The sequence below is a fragment of the Ursus americanus genome, chromosome 11 (assembly GCF_024610735.1).
Source record: "Ursus americanus isolate L20-20 chromosome 11, mUrsAme1.1.p, whole genome shotgun sequence".
In the NCBI taxonomy this organism is placed as follows: domain Eukaryota; kingdom Metazoa; phylum Chordata; class Mammalia; order Carnivora; family Ursidae; genus Ursus; species Ursus americanus.
The window spans coordinates 36824588-36839386 of record NC_142137.1 but is presented as its reverse complement, the minus strand read 5'-3'; the positions used below and the strand labels follow the sequence as shown (position 1 = coordinate 36839386).

Genomic DNA, 14799 nt, shown 5'->3' with positions numbered 1-14799 from the left:
AGGTGGAAGAGAGAGCTCATCTTTCTGGGCCATCTTCTCCCATTCCTCCCAGAACTAATAGCCTCATTACTCTGGCTGTCCACTTCCTCCTGCTCCTCCTGTCTTTATCTACCCTGGGCTCTGGACTTGCCTCGTCCTCCCCGTCAAGTGTTACCCAGACCACCTTCCACCCCTGGGTGCTCCTCTGCTCAGTAAACAGAAAAGTCAACCATTGCTTTTCAGCAATTATTTAAAAAAAATATTGGATAATTTTTTACATTTGGACAAAGGAACTGTTAGGAAAGATCTCCTTAATGTGTAGGAATAAATCTTGCTCAGAAGAATTGCAGGCAGTTTGAGAGTTAAGAGAGATACTGAGTCCTTGAAATGACACTTTTGGGTGCTCATGAAGGCAGGAAGGGCTGCCAGAGCAGGGAATTGGAGATTGGCAGTGCATGTGGGCTGTTGGATTGTGCATGTTCAGGCTTGTGCCACTCCGGCCAATTTTAAAGGGCGCTCTCCCTAGTGTGGCAAAGACTAAAAATGAGGAAGGAAAAAAAATTAAATTTAACTTCCTAATTTGTAGTCCTAGCTCACATATGATGTGAGAAGTAGTGGCTGATACGAAGACCTCCCACACAGAGGTCTCATGCTAAAAAACCAGCCCTCCAGAGGATGAGTTATAATGGTCAAAGGTGGTCCCAGACCAGCGGGAGCAGCATCACTTGGGAAGGTGAGAAATGCAAATTCTTGGGCCTTGCCTCAGACCTTTTGTAGCGGAAACTCTGGGATGGGGCCCAGCAATCTGTGTTTTGATAAGACTTCCAGGTTAGTATGGTATAGGCTAAAGTTTGAGAACCAATGAAGGAGAGGTAAAGACCTGCACTTTGCATAGGAAGATATGACAAAACTCACAGCTGCACCACAATTTGTACCCCAAGTTGTTTTAGAAAGCTTATAAGGTGGCTATCCTCATTTTGAATTACTTTAGGTCACAATCTGAATCTCTTTATGTAGTTACACAGTAGACTCATGATATAGATGCAGGGTTGTGAAGAAATGTCAGGTAATATACATGAAAAGACTGTTTGACACTGAAAAGCAATATGAAAATGTCAGATAAATATTTCCTTCCTAGCTTCTCTCTTTTCGTCCTTCCTTTCCCCTCTTCTTTCTTCCACTTGTTTCTCTTCCTTCCTTTCTCCATTCTTTCATTCCGTATTCCCATTTTCCCTTTCTTCCTTCCTTCTGTGTTTTTGCTACACATGTATGTTACCTATAGTTCTTTGGTTTTAAATTAACCCTAAATGCTTCACGTATTGAATTAATTTATACTCTGTTAATTATTGTATTTATGAAAAAAATTTTAAAAATTATTCAGTCTTCCAAATATGTTTATTCACCATAACTCTTACCAAAGAATTTTTTTTTATGAGTCTGAGTGTAAGTGAGTCAGAAATATTTGGATTAAATTGTCCTATTATCTTTTAAACAAAACATGGTTTTTAAATTATGGGAAAAATTCCTTGGAAAAATAAATTTCAGATTTGGGAAAAAATGTTGGATGTTCCAATTCCAAACACCACAGAGTTTATATCATTGCTGATATGAAATAGTTGGTGCTTTATCAATTTCAGGATACAAATAATAATGAGGGAATATCCATGAACTGCTTTTTTTGATTTATGAAATAGGTAATGCCTGTTTGATACCTTAAAATCTAATGTTATTTCTGATCTAAGAGGAATAGACAGAACACCAATAATAAATGAATCCCAGAAATAACTTATATATATATATACACATATGTATGTATATATGTTGTATGCATGTATATGTGTGTGTATATATCTATCTTATATATACGTATAATATCATATATATATATGAAACAGTACAATTTGACAATTAGTGTCTCATTTCGTAAGTCTTTCTTTTCTTTTAGAAAGACACTGTAATTTAATGGAAAGAATATGTGGTTTGGAATTTAATAGGCGTGCATTTGAATAGCAGCCATGCTTGTGGGCAACTAGCTTGTGGGCAAATTATTTTACCTTAATGATCATCAGTTTTCTCATAAATAATAAGATTAATAATATGACCTTATAAAACTATAGTAAAAATAGAATTAAAAATCTGTGAACTATTGTGGCAGCCCCATATTAATTTACGGTTTCCTTTTATAGTGATGAAAGTTATTTGTCCTCCATGAGTAAATGGAATAGACATACGTTCAGATATAATCCCGATATTTTTAAGAGCAGGGGAGTCACACATATGAAATACTATATGAAATAATATGAAATATTAATAAATATTTACAGATTAGTTTTGATTCCTAGTTAATAATGAAAATGCTGATAGAAAAATGAAAATGCTGATTCGAAAATTGGGATTTTTGGTCCATAAAATGCCAAGAAATTTACGTCTTTGAATAAACAAATTGTTTAGTAGAGTATAGACATAGCTTATGTGCATTTCATGAATGAAGCAGTAATGACCCATTGGAATATTGCTTGCTCAGGTTACATTTTAAATTATTGCATATATAGAAAAGAAAGTATTCAGTGTCAAAAATATGTAAAGCCATAAAATCAGTTCTAAGTAAGGCCATTAAGTTATATTGATGTTGAATGCTTCATTGAACTGAGTTAAGGAGCTGTATCCAGTCATGTGAAAGAGATTTTCATTTTTAATTGTTAATGAGCAGTTCTAACCATGGCAAAGCAAGCTTGCTCCTCATTTAATTGACTCGTCATGCTTGAGAAATGAAAGTACAAGTCTCTAATCCTATTCTTTATCCCTGGCCTACCGTTAAATTCTCAGCCCTTACCTCTTCTTCCTGAGTTTCCCACCTCTCTACTTCTCCTATACTATCTCCACCACTTGAAATCCTCTATATTCCTGAGAGACTCTTCCAAGAAACCCTTTTCTATTATTGGCTCACCCCCTTAAGTTGGGCGGAATGTCTCTGATCTTTGAATCCCCATGGATTTCATGAATGATGCTTGACTCTATTTTGTTTGGTAACTGCTTATGCCTGCGGCCCTGTGAGCCCTCTGGAGAATCTTTCTTTGGCTTCATCACCAGCAATTTCTAGAACAGAGCCTAGCACAGTACCTGCCACATGTAAGTGTGCCGAGTTCAATTGTTCTAGCAAAATTGGGAGGTGGTATGGGCAATAGGACATGGCTTGGGATAGTTTCTAGAGCAAGAGCCAGATTCAGCTCACATGTTTGACTGAGTAAGCCATTTTGGCTATAAAGATAAAGCCACACATGCAAACAATTTGCTTCATCACAGAACTGTTTCATTTGTTCCATGTATATTTATGCAAAACCTATGCACTTCCTCCTGTATTTCATTTTTTTAAGTTAGGGCCAAATACACACTGGCCTGGGAAATATATCTCTCATGTGATTTTTTTTTTCTGGAATGGACACACTGACACTGATACTTTACAAAAAAGGCAATTGATAAGATGCAAACTATGAAACATTGCATTTTTAAAATCCTGGAATAGAATCATACCATTTTTAATGTGTACCCTAATCATTATTTTAGGTTTTTTATTTCTATTCTCATGATACAGGCCTATAATGAAATACTTACTATAATAATCTAATATTTTTCACAGTGTACACATAGATGTTACTTCATTACAACACATAGTTGAAAAAATCTGATGAATAATGGTCTTTTCACAGAACAAATGTTGATTTGAATTGATTCCAATTTATTATCTGAATAATTAATTTTTCATTGCTTTTAACCATGAAAGTCTAAATAAAATTCTTATCTAATGGCTATGAATTCTTCAAAAACATCATAAGAGAAATTCTCAAATTTGATGCAAGGATGTAGTTGAATAAGTGGTATTACTACTTATGAATGCAACCAAAGAGTAAAGAAAAAAATCTTTTGTGTTAGCGTTTTCATTTTCCCTGAATAAATACCCAGGAAGAGGATTGTTGGATCATATGGTATTTCTATTTTTAATTTTTTGAGGACCCTTCACACTGTTTTCCACAGTAGCTGTATCAATTTACATTCCCACCAATAGTCACAAGTGTTCCTTTCTCTCTACATTCTTGCCAACACTTGTTATTTCTTGTCTTTTTAATTTCAGCCATTCCGACAGGTATGAAGTCATATCTCATTGTGGTTTTGAATTGCATTTCCCTGATGTTGGGTGATGTTGAGCATCTTTTTGTGTGTCTGTTGGCCATCTGGATGTCTTCTTTGGAAGAATGTCTATTTAGGTCCTCCACCCATTTAAAAATTTTTTTGGTGTTTTTTTGTTTTTGTTTTGATGTTGAGTTGTATAAGTTATTTATATATGTTGGTACTAACCCCTTATCAGGTATATCATTTGCAAATATCTTCTCCCATTCTATAGGTTTTCTTTTTGTTTTGTTGATGGTTTCCTTTGATGTGCAAAAGCTTTTTATTTTGAGGCAGTCCCAATAGTTTATTTTTGCTTTCATTTTCCTTGGCTTAGGAGCCATATCTACAGCAATGTTGCTATAACTGATGTCAGAGAAATCACTGCCTATGTTGTCTTTTATGGTTTCAGGTCTCATGTTTAGGTCTTTAGTCCATTTTGAGTTTATTTCTGTGTATGGTGTTAGAAAGTAGTCCAGTTTCCTAAGTGTCCATCAGCAGACACACACACACACACACACACACACATACACACACACAAAATGGAATATTACACAGGCATAAAAAGGATGAGATCATGCCATTTGAGACAACATGGTTGGATTTAGAGGATATTATGCTTAGTGAAATAAATGAGACTGAAAAAGACAAATGCCATATGATTCCTTTCATAAATAAATAAACAAAAAGCAGAATTAGAATGATAAATACAGAAAACAAACTGATGGTTGTCAGGGAGGAGGGGTTGGGTAAAATGGGTGAAGGGGCGTGAAAAATACAGGCCTCCAGTTATGGAATGTGTAAGTCATGGGAATAAAAAGCAGAGCATAAGGAATACAGTCAATGATATTGTAATATCAGTGTGATGGGACAGATAATAGCTATACTTGTGGTGAACACAGCATAATGTATAAACTTGTCAAAAAATTTGATTTCCTGTATCTAGTTAACTCAAAAGTAATGAGACAAATTAAAGTAGACATGTATTAAACATGATTCTTGCACTGTGGTCCTCCCTCCCTCAATGTATTTCATTTGCTCTACTAACCCTGGACAGCCATGGTGCACCAGGGACTTCTGTCTTGAGTCTCTTGGTTTAGAGGAAAATAAATGGATAGAGTTGTCCAAAGGACAAAGGGGCAAAAGAAAGAAAGTGATACAAATCATGTTGTTTTTATACGTATAACAACTTACAGAATTTGTTTTGTTTTTGTTTTGCTTTTCTCCAAAATTATCAGGAAACATCGAGGTAGTCTTTAATTGTATTTTACCATTTCTGCAAAGGAAAACCTAGATTCCTGGCACAGAAAGATGTGATTAAAAATTAGCTGATCCTTTATACAATCTCAAAAAAAATTACAAAAAATGAATAAAAAATTATTTTTATGTATGAATTGAATTTAATAAATAAAATTACAAAAATAGTCTCTTAAATATCATTTTCCTTTTTTCTGTTTTTAATTTTCCATTCTTGTTTATCCTAAATACCAAAACATTATAATAATTAACTCCAGGAAGATATTGTGGGGTTTTAGATGAGATGCTCTTTTAAAAAGGTCTAACATGGAGAAAATTCTCTGAGCAGTAAAGGGGAGGGCTGTGACCTGATTTTTTATGTTACTAAAATATGGTTTGTTGCTGAGAGATTTATGAGAGCGAACAAGAGATCAAAGATTCCTTCTGAATGTTTGAGGTTCAGTAAACACCAAATTATTACTTTCCAAACAAATTTCTATTTTTAAAAAAAGCCCTTAAGATTAGAAAGTGAAATTTAATCTATGTTTGAATTATTGTCATTTATGTCAGCAAAACATTATTTTACAAAGCTAGTTCATGTTCTTGAAGCAATTTGGGTTACAGTATGGGGAAAGGAAAAAGGATGAAAGGAGAGACAAACATTGAAATTTTTAAAATAATGTTTAATCTCAGTTTAACAAATGAAAGCCAAAAGCAATTTGGTACTATTCTTAATGTAATTCCTTTTTTAAATAAATTCAAATATGTTAACTACATTTTATACTACCTTATTTCACAAAGTATACATTTATTAACTAGGTGAAAACTTCTAAAATGTTCTCCCTTTCTGTAAATTGATGATAAAATGCTAAATATTTAGAATAATAAAAAGGAATTAGTTTGTATGTGTTTCTTGATTACTTTGGAGTCAGTGATAAGGACATATTGACTTGGAATAGTAAACTTTAACTTTTGGTGTATTTGAGCTACATTGATGACTATTTTTTTCATTCCTCATTTTTATTTATCAGGTTAACAGCAATGTCTATGTATCTAACAACTGCAGAGATGTGATATTGGCATATCAACATATATAGTTCGGTTTTTATCCTGCCTGCAAAATCAAGAACATCATTTTCACCATCTAATTTTTTAAAAAAACCTTACTGAAACTAAATAGGACACTGCAATCAAAAACACTCAAACTACTCAATGAATCAATACTGCAGTTAAAGTAAGAGTATTGGATATCTTGATGTGTCATGCTGTTTTATAACTGTTCTCATATAATATCAGTCACATATATTCTACCTTTCTATTTTAATACACATCTGGAGTAGAATTTTTTCTTAATAAGCAAAGATTTCTTTTCTTTTCTTTTATTTATAGGAAGACTGGCTAGTCTCTTGAAATAGCTGTTCTTCCAGGTTGCCATTGCCATTTTGGATTTATGGTGCCCAAAGTAAACATATGTGTTTACTTCATATTTTTACATTTCATTTCTCAAAATGTTACTAGGACTGCTACCTAATTGGAGTCACTCTGTAAGTGTAAATCTTGGAATTATTAATTTTTAAGGACCACAGTGACAGTCAACTGTAGAGCTGGGATTGAACTACGGCATATCTTGGCTCCAGGTCTGGCCCTCAGACCACATTATCTTCCATGTAAATTAAGGAATACGAAAGAGTTTCATGAAGGGTCAGACTGAAACTAATAAAAGCAAGGAAATGCCAATTACATCAGTGGGTAATGTAGTACATGTGTCATATAACACATACTGTTTCCAGAAGACATTTTGCACATGATAGACTGCAGCTTTCATCTCAGCCTTTGTTTCAAACAATGTTCTCAATATAATGCTTTTGATTTAATACTTAAATATTTGGAATTTAAAGAGATATTTCAAGGTCCCAGGTTAGGATAAGTGGCATGTGAATTATAATAATATTATATTTTGCTAATGAAATATTTGTGTGCAGAATCAATGGGGAGCCTTTAAACAAGAGTGATACTTGGGGCCCATCCTTTTATTAATTGAATGAGAATCTCTTGTTAGAAAGATTCTAAGGTGATTCTGATATTTTGAAAGGATTGGGAACACCTGACATGCCTCACTAACTTGTTAAGACTATTGAGTAATATTTATTTTTTATATTCAGAGCACTTATTGTAGTGTCCAGCACATAGTAGTTGCTCAGTAAGAGTTCTGTATTGATTTTTATGGTATGTTTGTTGAGAATACCTGTATTATCTCGATGAAAACTACAGCCAGGTTTCTGGCATACAGGAAACAATTACTATACAAATAGGTAGAGCTCAAACGAGCATTGATTCTTAGAGCACTGACTGTGCCTCAGTCATGGCAGTATACTCAATGCTAGAGGGGCCAGACAGTTGGAATTATGGACTTGACCTTTGACTTTTAAAAACTTGTTATCGAGAAGACAGAACAGTGCATTTTGATTAGAGTGAGATTGAATTAACTGAGGATTCATAGTAATGAAGATAACGATTCATGTTGTTTTCACTAGGTTTTTTTTTAAGATTTATTTATTTGAGAGAGAGAGCAGGGGGAGGGGCAGAGGGAAAGAGAGAGAGAGAATTTCAAGCAGACACCCTGCTGAGCATGGAGCCCGATGTGGGGCTTGATCTCACGACCTTAAGTCATGACCTGAGCCAAAATCAAGAGCTCAAACTACTGAGCCATCCGAGGCCCCTGTTTTCACTAGTTTTTAAAAACCCTTTTGATAATGTTTCTTTTAAGATTTTTAAATTTATTTTTAATTGTGTTAGTAATATATTCTCATTACAAGTCAAATAATACCAAAAAGAATTGTATACTTTTCCCTATGTCCAATCTAGTTTCCTCCCCAAATGCATACCCTTCTAGTCTCTTCCAGACCCTCTTCAATGCATTTATATACATCTGTATGTAATTTTGCTTTTGTTTAATTTTTATACACGTTACAAAATATAGGTATGTTGTGTAACTTGCTTTTTTCACCATGCCATTGACAGTACAGGTGGAGCTACCCTTTTTTCATTTCCACATAGTATTCCATATATGCATAAGCTGTAGTTTACTTAATCAGTATCTTATTGATGAACATTTATGTTGTTACCATGGATTGTAATGCTTAGGAAAAGATAGCAATAAGGCTGGTCAGAGTGTTAACATATTTTGCATGTAAAAATAGGAATAATGGGGAGCACCTGGGTGGCTCAGTCGTTAAGCGTCTGCCTTCAGCTCAGGGCGTGATCCTGGCGTTCTGGGATCAAGCCCTGCATCAGGCTCCTATGCTGGGAGCCTGCTTCTTCCTCTCCCACTCTCCCTGCTTGTGTTCCCTTTCTCACTGGCTGTCTCTCTCTCTGTCAAATAAATAAATAAAATCTTAAAAAAAAATAGGAATAATGGAAAAAGTTAAATGAAAACATCATATTAGGTTTAACAATTTTTCTTAAAATAATATAAAGCAACTCTTCTAATAAAGTTGTATGAGTCCATTATTTTAACTGGCACAAAGCTAATAAAAACAGGACTTTTAAAAGTTCTGGGTCAGGGTGGAGGGACTGATGGCACTTGAGTTCACTAGTGGCTTTCAATGAGGAGCTTGCAAATGTATCCCATGTGTTATTTGACTTTGAGGAGAACTGAAGATGGGCCCTTTCAATTAACTCTGATGCGATGAAGAAAGATCTTTACTAAATGACCTCGTCTTTATTTTTGCCATTAACCCACTTTAAGTATTAAGTTTGGAATCAAAACATGTAAATGGAGAAAAATAGATACAGACTACATAATGAAAGAGAGTTACCAAAATAAGTTTCAAGAGAATTTTCCATGACAAAATCATATTCAATGTTTTCTTTCAAAGAACAATAGATATATTACTTGTTATTTTCTTTGTTTCAAATATTGTGTGCCAGGAATTTGCAGTAGTGCCTTAAGCTACAAACCAAGCATCTTTTGAAATTCCTGACATTTCAAATTATTCATTTTCTCTCTCTCCTCTTTCCTCCCCCTGCTTCACAACCTCCCCTATTCTGCTTCACTTCTTTTGTTATCATGATAGAAAACATGAACACTGTCAGCTCCCAAAATATAATCTGTTCATCTGGTTTTGATCTTCTTGGTATCCCTTCTTTGGGTGTATGTCTGACCCTCTCCCATTCCACAGGATTTTGCTGGGATGGCAATCATAGGACCCCCGCCCCCTCCCTTCCCATCTCTCAACCCACCCTACAGTGGTTGATGTGCTTTTCAGGCTAGGCCAATTACACTTTCAACATGGAAATTTGTGTCCTTAGAAGAGAAGAATGAAGAAGGAAACTATTGGATCAGTCTTCCCATCTCAGCACTCCAAAGAGATGGTCCTTGAGATATTGAAATTAGAGCCAAAGATTCAGGCTCCTAGGTTTCCCAAAGTTTGTTTGTCTGTCCCTATGCCTCTTTTATGTCCTCAGTATCTTTCTAATAAATCTTGATCTTTACTTAATAGAACCATTTCAGTTGTTTGCAAAGAATTCTTGATGAGGCATGAGTTTTACATTTTATAGACGAGGGACTGAAAGAAGATTCTCATTTATTTCTCCACTCCCATCCAAAACTTTTAGCTTAAGAACTCAGCTCATCTCAAAGCAGGAGATGGTGACTGGACTTATCAGCTGGGACTAAGGAGGAGAGTTACAGCGCAACCATGTTGAAAAGAGAAAAATATATGAAATAGTTTTCATCCACACCAAGGCTTCTTGCTTCTGCCCTAGACCACCTAAACCTCCTCCTCTTTCACCATATTCCCAACCCCCACCACACACACACTGTTTCCCAGCAAAGACTATTTAGTGTGTACTGCATGCTCTTGTTTTTTCTTCCAATTGGCATATCTACTCTCTTTCCATCTATCAAATTTACATCTTTGTGTCCGTCATTCCAATAAAGTTCTTCTTAACACAACAGGCCATATCATTGTCTCATTTATTTGCACTAACCCATTAGCATCTTGGCTAACATAGAAGACCAGAGGCAAGTAAAAATTTAGGAGTAAGGTGCAAATGCAAAATCAAATAAGAAAGGAACACATGGAAAGCTAGAGAAATAGAAATTTAGGATTTCTGAGACCCCATTATACTGCTGTCTTGGTTACATGCTCTGAACTTTTAATTCCATTTGAGTGCCTTGCAAAGCTCTTTTTGACCCCATTCATCTCTTGGCTGTGGATGGATGGAGTGTCATTCTAAGCCCTATATTCTTCTTCCTCAAAGGAGAACAAAAAAAAAATAAGATGTCAAATGTCAGCAGCTAGTAGAATACTCTCAGTGCAGCTGCTGAGGACTCTACTGCCTTTACATGAACCCTAGCTATCCTCCAGCTCGTATCAGGGCCCTAGAGAGTATACCAAAGGGTGCTTACTCTGCCCTCAAAGAAAGATAGGTTTCCTGTTCTTCCCTTAATGAAAGAGAGATGGGGAGAGAACAGTGTTCCAGTACACACTTTCCCAACTTTTAGGGAGAAGAATATATTGGTTGGTAAGAAATTATTTTCCAGTTTTTAATTTAGTTCAACCTCATGCAATATTTCCCCTCATTTTCTTTTGCTTTCCTTATCTCTGGTTAAATGAGAGTGATTCTAAGCTTCCATTGGCATTGTTGTAAATTCTGAAAGCAAAGCATGAGGAGTCACCATCCTTCTGGGAGCTCTCACGAGAATTAAATACTCAATTGTGAACTCAGATGCTGAAGAAGCTGTTCCAGCTGAGGTTGGCTCATGTTTGTTCTTATTGTGCTGCCATAGCTATTGGGGGCTAGGTGTTTGACTGCAATTATGTGGATTAGCTTTCTCTGGGCCCCGAGGCTTCCTGATCCCACATTGTCTTCTGTTCTGGCTTCTGACAAATTTGATCTTGTTTGCCTGTCTCTTTTGTGGTGGATGATAACTTACATATGTTAAAGTAGAATATTTATGAACATAAAGCCACCTGGTTTCTCTAAGAATACTGAGAGGAATGCCTCATTTTCCTCCCTGATGAAAATGCATAGCATAGCCTTTTTTTTATTATTATCATTATGATACGTTAGTCACCATACAGTACATCATTAGCTTTTGATGTAGTGTTCCATGATTCATTGTTTAGCCATAATTCTGCTATTGTGACAAAGCTTATGGGGTATTGTATACCAGGCTAGATAGTACACCTATCTCAAATAACCAATACTAACAATATAAAGAAAAGTAATTAAAAATTAAAAAAAAACTCTTAAAAGAACAGAAATCCTCCAAGGAAAGGAAAATAAGATGTAAAATATTAATTCAACAAGCAGATGCATCTAAAACCTCTCTCAGGAAAGTGGAAAACAACAAACATCTGGGAGACTTCAGCTGTTGAAGTAAAATTACAATCATTGGTTACAGAGACTTTTCTTGCCCTTTGCTTGTAAACAGCCAAATAAGTCCGTGGAACAACATATAAATAGGAGAATTTGTCAAATCCCAAACTAAATATCCCTTGTCAGGATAAAAGACTAACTTTTGGGCAGAGAGTCAGGAAAGTACTGAAAAACGCTAAGTTTCCAAAATTTGAACTTTAGAATACAACTCATAAATCAGCCCCCACCTACCTTACTGATCTCATACTCTACAACCCTCCCACGTGGGCCCCTCCTGCTGCTGCATGAATACACCAGCACTTCCCATTTGATGCTCTTTCTCCTGGTGTGCTCTTTGTCCAAATATAAATGTGACTTTCTCCCCACTTCCTTCAGATGTTAGCTAAAATATCATTTCCTCACCTTAACCTGAAGTATTTTTCTTTATAACACTTACGATTTCCTAAGTTATATGTGTTTATCTACCCTTCCTAGAATGTTGGCCCCTTGAGGTTAAGGGCTCTGGTTTGTTCATTACTAAATTCCCAGAACTTGAGACTGTGCCTGGCACATAGAAAACACACAGCAAAGTTTTTAAGTGATAGAGTGAAAAGTCTAAAGGAAAGAATGAGAAATACAGAATGAGTGGTGGAAGTAAAGATGCACCATCCAGATTTCCCTTTCAGCCTTGAGCCTATCCAGGATCCCCTCAGCTGCAGACAGCCCCCTTGCCAAGGTCACACCCTTTTGTGCATGATCCACAGACAACGGCTGATTGAGACGGATATATAGTCATGGCTGTTTGAATACAACACGGGAAAACTGATGAGATATTTCAGTTCCAAAGCTAACCTGAGGAATTGGCTGGGGCTGCTGGCCCACCTCACAGCTGCATTTCTCCCTTGGTCAATCCTGTGTCTCCCCTTCACCTTCATAGGTATTGATTCAGAAGACACTCCCTGAAATACATCCCAAACACAAAGTCTACCTCCTGGAAAACCCAAAGTGGAACAAGATGGAAAGATGGGAAATATCTCCTCTTTACTAGTTACTGCCTTATTTCACAAAATTTCATTTCTACCCAAAACTAAATTCCTTCATTTGGCAGGTATCTGTGGAGAAACTAGCATGTTTCTAGCACAGTTCCGTGATGATATTGCAAATAAAACATGTACGAGTTTCATGAGTTCCAGAAGCCTTGTATTCTAGTGGGAAGAATAAAAAATAGTAAATAAGTAAACAAAGGAAAAGATAATTTATATTGATAAGAGTATTGATAAGAGATGTGAGGAAAGTCAAGTAGATATTGAGCTGAGAATGATAAGTGAGGAGCTGCTTTTACCTTGGTGGTACCAGGTGGGGTCTCTGGGGCAAGGACGTGAAGCTGAGATTGGATGGTGAGAGGAATCAGGCATGCCTATGGCTTGGGGAAGGTCATTCCACACATGTTCATCACGCATGGACTACATGCCAGGCACTAGTATAGATAACAGGGTTACACAGACTAATGTGGTGCAGCCCCTGCCTCTGAGAAGGTCATTTTCTAATTCATAGTCATAAATAGTTGTAATGTTTTCAGGAAAGGGAATCTGTATATTTATTGCCCTCTTGATCTGACTAATTATTAAGTAATTATTAACTGATAACAGCTTTATTGAGCTCTGATACTCCAAGTCTTCTAAATAATTTTCACTTGCAGAAGTCCTAGTAGGCTGGTATACTGTTGCTATTATTATTATTATTATTATTATTATTATTATTATTATTATTCAGTTAAAACCAAGGCACAGAGTAAATAATTTCCCCAAATCACAATTAGCAGGCAGGAGAGGCAGAAATAAAACCCTAATAATCTGATGTCGGATCTAGCACTGTTGCTCTTTGATATTATATTGAAATTGTCCCATACTGTGTTAGTAGATATTACTTACATGGGATTCAAAACATGAGTATGTTAAAAAAAAAAAAAAGAAAAAGTGTGGATATTTTCATTTTGTAGCAACAAATATTTTTCTATGCCAGTATTCAGTTCAACTGTGCAAAATGGAAAGTAATAGAGTCATTATTAAAATAATTTATAACTCAATGACACCATGTGTTTTTTGCACATTGTTTCTATTAATAATCTCAGAACTTTGAAAGCCTCATAATCAGTTATTCCTGAGGAGACAATGGAGATTTTCCTGGATTTTCTTCCAACAGCAAAACTTAACCAGTATTTACCAAGATAAAACCAAATTACAAGAAAACACAAAATGAAACATTTTAAAATTTAAAGGTAGACTAGAGTACACAACAAATAGTGAAGTATATGTACAAATGTTCGCTTAATCCACAGAGAAGTGAAATGTTTTCATGGCCTTGGTTCATGGTTCTCCAGTGTTAGAGTGGTATAATTTTCCATTGGACGAGGTACTGTATCATTTGCAATTTAGAGTGTTTTTTAGATTTTTATCCTCATTTATCACCAATTGGACACTAAAGTTTCAGTCTCGTTAGCAGACATTTGCTTGCCTCCCTATGTCTGCCTGAAATCTATTGCCAGAGGGAAGATGCATCAAGCTATGACAGCCTGCATCCGATGTTTTTAGAAGTAGGGGTAATAAAAACAGCATATTTGGTGCTTATTACATGCCAAGAGCATTTCTGTTTATTTTACAACACCTTATAAAGTACATATTATTTTAGAGATGATGACACTGGAGCTTGGAGAGGTGAAGTACAATTGCCTTGGGTCACACAGCTATTAGATTACAGAGGATTCAAACCCAAGCTGCTTTAAATCCCATATCTTGCATTCATAAATACTAACTTAAATTGAGGAAAAATTATTAGTGCATGTGTGAATACACATTAGCAACAATTATTTCTACCTTTTGGCTTAATGGACAGATCTTCTGTCAAGAATAAATCTAGTAGGGTTTGCCCAGTTATAATAATCCACCAGAGTTGTGGCAATTTATCTTTATATCACTACTCGAGTGGGATTTTAAATTCTAGGAACTGGGCCATTCTTTCTATATGTGGGTTTTTTAGAAATCACCCCTTACTGAG

General features: G+C 35.6%; 1 long non-coding RNA gene across 2 annotated transcripts in view; it reads left to right on the top strand.

Moving 5' to 3' along the window:
* Positions 1–487: 487 nt before the first annotated feature.
* Positions 488–14799, top strand: part of LOC148109266 (uncharacterized) — a 107665-nt gene continuing 93353 nt past the window's right edge. For both annotated transcript variants that reach the window (XR_015726097.1, XR_015726098.1), the window contains exon 1: positions 488–712. This is a non-coding gene — a long non-coding RNA (uncharacterized LOC148109266). The remainder of the gene's footprint in view (positions 713–14799) is intronic.